The sequence below is a fragment of the Lycium ferocissimum genome, chromosome 4 (assembly GCF_029784015.1).
Source record: "Lycium ferocissimum isolate CSIRO_LF1 chromosome 4, AGI_CSIRO_Lferr_CH_V1, whole genome shotgun sequence".
Classification (NCBI taxonomy): domain Eukaryota; kingdom Viridiplantae; phylum Streptophyta; class Magnoliopsida; order Solanales; family Solanaceae; genus Lycium; species Lycium ferocissimum.
The window spans coordinates 12,147,696-12,151,906 of record NC_081345.1 but is presented as its reverse complement, the minus strand read 5'-3'; positions in this window follow the sequence as shown (position 1 = coordinate 12,151,906).

Sequence of the window (4,211 nt, the reverse complement as noted above, 5' to 3'; positions counted from 1 at the left end):
AACTTTCCACACCATTAAAAGAGAAGATCAACCACCAAAAACCTCAAGATAATCCATGGAAGAAGATTATTCTTGCTTCTACTCAAGGTTGTGATGAACTTGGTCTTGGGAGAAGTTGAGTAAGGTGAAGTTCTACTATTATAAGGTATGTTATTCATCATATTTATATTATTGAGTTGATTTAAAGGCTTAACAAGTCTTGGAGAGGAAAGAACCATCGTAGAGAAGTCATAAAGCATTGAATTGAAGTTGTTGACTATGAGGTGAATTTGAAAGAAGATTTTGGATTAATTTGAGATTAAATTGAATATAATTCTTTTTTTTTAATGATATTATGGATGTTATTATGGTTGATTGGGAGTTGTTTTGGAAATTGGTGGAAGTAGACAAAATAGGGGAAGTGTTGCCATTCCGCTAGCTCTTTAGTTACTCTAGTTTGAATTTATGGGTGTTTTCAAGACTTAACTCTAGAATGAATTCTCTTGAATATAGATTTGCGAGCTTGGAAGGAGAACGTTAAGTAGTTAAGGAGACGTAGAGGTATGTTAAGGCTAACCCTTTCCTTCTTAAGGCATGATTTCTTTGTTGTGAACCTACGCTTGATATCCATAATGTCCCTATTCCTAAAATGCTAGAAGCTTATGATTCTCAATGTTCTCATGATATTATTGATCTTTTGCATTTTTTGACCTCATCTTATGCATATATATATATATATATATATATATATATATATATATATATATATATATATATATATATATATAGAGAGAGAGAGAAAGAGAGAGAGAGCTATTTTCTGACACCGAGCCGCGCTATAGTTGGCGGGGTACGACACTTATTGTGCACACCACTGCAGTTGGGTACGGATAACACCGAACCTTGTTATGGCAGGGTACGAATAACACCGATCCTTGTTATGGCCGGGTACGGATGACACCGATATGGCCGGGTACGGTAACATTAGATATGTATGTGCGAAAATGTTTTTTTTAGGGAAAGGTTAGGTATGCATGACATCCGCCTTAAGAGGCATTCCGAGGTACAAATTGACCTCTTTATCTTACGCTATCTTCATATCTCTATTGTTTTGTTACTCATGCCTTACATACTCAGTAGATTATTCGTACTGACGTCTTTTGTTTATGGACGCTTCATTCATGTCCGCAGGTAGGTAGGGAGATGGATCAGACCCCTAGACTGCTTCATCAGTGATTGCACAGGAGCGCTCCATTTATTTCGGAGCTGCAGTGTAGTTGGTAATATTCTTTTGTATACATATATGGGCATGGCGGGATCCTGTCCCGTCTTTATGATGTTATGCACTCCTTGTAGAGGCTCGTAGATAGATGTATATAGTTAGACGTTCTATAACCTCACCGGTTGATATTTGTATATCATTTTTTGCAGCCTTGTCGTCTTGTGCATATTGACATCGTTGATCGTGAGTATATTGACATGCTTATATTTAATGAGCTTGTGTCTCTTTCAGCTGGTGATAATTATGGCTTAGCCGTGTGGTCCACCTTGATATGATTATGAGATGCTAGGAGGTGCTCGGTAGGCAGCTCCGGGTGCCCGTCACGTCCCTCTTGTTGGGTCTTAACATTCATGTTTATCCATACCCTAAAGGACACCTCTTACAACTCTAAGCTTCTCAATATTCAGGTAAATATACTGACTTCAGATTATACCTAAGTCCATTTTTTACAATCATAAACAGAGGCAAACAAACACATAAGAGCACATATGATGGTATAGGCATACAGAGCCCACATAAAGTCATAGAGTATTGATGAGTTTTCATCACAAGGACTTCAGATACTTTGCAAGATTCGACAGTTCATTAACATAGGTTCACAGACACTGACAACAAGGCTCAAAATCCTTTAAACCCTTAAGAGGGAAGTTTATAAAACTTGTGACAATAAAACAGCAAAACCAAATAGCATAATCCTCATGGTGAAAGAAACAGAGTTAAGAGGGGGGGGGGCATAAGTGTTGGTCATTTATTCAGTCAGGTAGTAAATCATTTTAGTTCTTAAAGAGGCAATCCTGTTATATCAAAATAAGGGTTTAAGTGGCTTTAAACACGTTTGAACACAATACAGACATGCTTTCAAGTATCACATTAGTTTGCTTTGCTAACAAGAATCAAATAGAAGGGTTTAAAGTTATTAGCCATGCTGTTACAACAAGGGACTTAGGAGCATACTTAATATGTATTTAGGTCAAAGTGAACAAGTTCAACATACATAGATAGGAAATCAGTACCAACAATCCATAAGATAATCAAGTATAGGGAATTTGAACTCATTAGCATACTCAACAGGTTTTTAAATCAGGAATCAACCTCCACACTTAGAAAAATCAGAGTAGTGATTTATACAGACCATATTTAGGTGTATACAAAGGCTATCAATGCTCAAAATTAGGACAAACAGACATAGCACTGTTCTTGCCAATTGGATGATCTATAAACCAAATAACAAGGATATCAAACAAGGTTTAGGAAATTCAGAACATAGTCAAGCTCAGCAGGATAAGCAACCAAATCAAAGAGGGCTGATCACTTGGTATTATAATGTTTTAGACATTCACAGTGCCATTTTTTAATCAGACCATTAGGAATGCATCTAATATAGCAAATAGCTAACAAGTTGTGACCATATCATATGCTTTACAAGAATAGTAGACAGAATTAAGCCAACACATGCTAATAGTCAAACTTGGAACTAACAGTGCATTAAATCATATCATTTACTATCATGTTAACCCATCAGGCCAACTAAACCATAAATGAAATATGCTTAACTGAAACCAGTTAGGCCAAACTATCCTATAAGCATGCTTATTTAAACAGATTAAGCTAAACTTAATACATAAATATACTTAACTAAACAGATTAACCGGCTAAACATATAAACATGCTTGACTACATAGACTAAACTAACACATAAACATGCTTTAACTAACAAACTAATGAACATATAAATAGGCTTAACTACAAAGAATAAACTAGGTTAACACATAAGCAACCTTAACTAAGCTAAGCTAACCTCAACACATAAACATAGATAACTAAAAAAGGCAAAAAATAAAAAAGAGAGGGAATTGCCTCTTACTAGTGCCTTGAGTCGAGAACAAACTTAAAGATCTTTTTTCTCCTCAAAATCCCAGAACTTAGCCACCAAACACAAAGAAGAATAATAAAAAGTTTAACTTTTGGTCGATTAGTTCAGGATTTTAAGCAAATAATGCTAACCCTAGTTAAATCAAATAGTTTTTTTTTTAGCTTAATTGGCATTTTCATGTCTCAAAGTCTGCCAAATGTAAAGGGTTGGGTTTCGTTACATAGAACCCCCAAAATCCTTAGAATCCTAGATCCGTCGATGTGGGAGCATAGCATTTTTGCTTCTCTCAACCACATCAAATGGTGAAAATTGCTTAAATTAACTAATTGAGGGCTAGATTTGACTCAATCGGAGTCAATCCACATGGTTCTTCGTGAGCCTATCAAATTTCACAGATTCAAACAAGTGAAAACAAAAACCATTAAGAAATTTCAAAGCTTTTGACCGTTAATTTGATAGAAAGCAAGAAAAAAGATTACTTAAACCGTGTTTGGGTTGAGTTTGGTGAAAAACAGAGGAAGCAATAAATGCTTTGCCTCATTCAGTCACACAAACCTGGCAAAGGCTTTCCTCGCCTAAAACTTTGCCAAAAATGGCGATGATGATGAGGAGAGAGGAAGAAAGATGATCCGGTGCTTAAGATTTTACCCTTATACGAGAGAGAGAGAGAGAGAGAGAGAGAGAGAGAGAGAGAGAGAGAGAGAGAGAGAGAGAGGTGTCGTTTGGCCACTGAGGAAAAATGGCAAATGAAAAGGGGGGTTATCCCTTTTAATCCCGTTTTGGTCAAATTGAAGTAATGCCCACTAATTGAACATTTCAATTATGACCCGATAATAACCAATTGACCAATTAAGAGATAATTTGCAAGAATGACCTTAGTTAAAGTTAATCCATGAATTTGGCCATTTCAATTAAGGTCGTAATTGACATAATCAAACAAATTAAAGGCTAATGAGCTTGATTAACTTACACCAATGAATTTGGCTATTTCAATTAAGTCCATAATTGAACTAACAATTAGTTATTTCAATTGTAGCCATTATTTTCCATATAGTGAACAATTTATAGAATTAATCA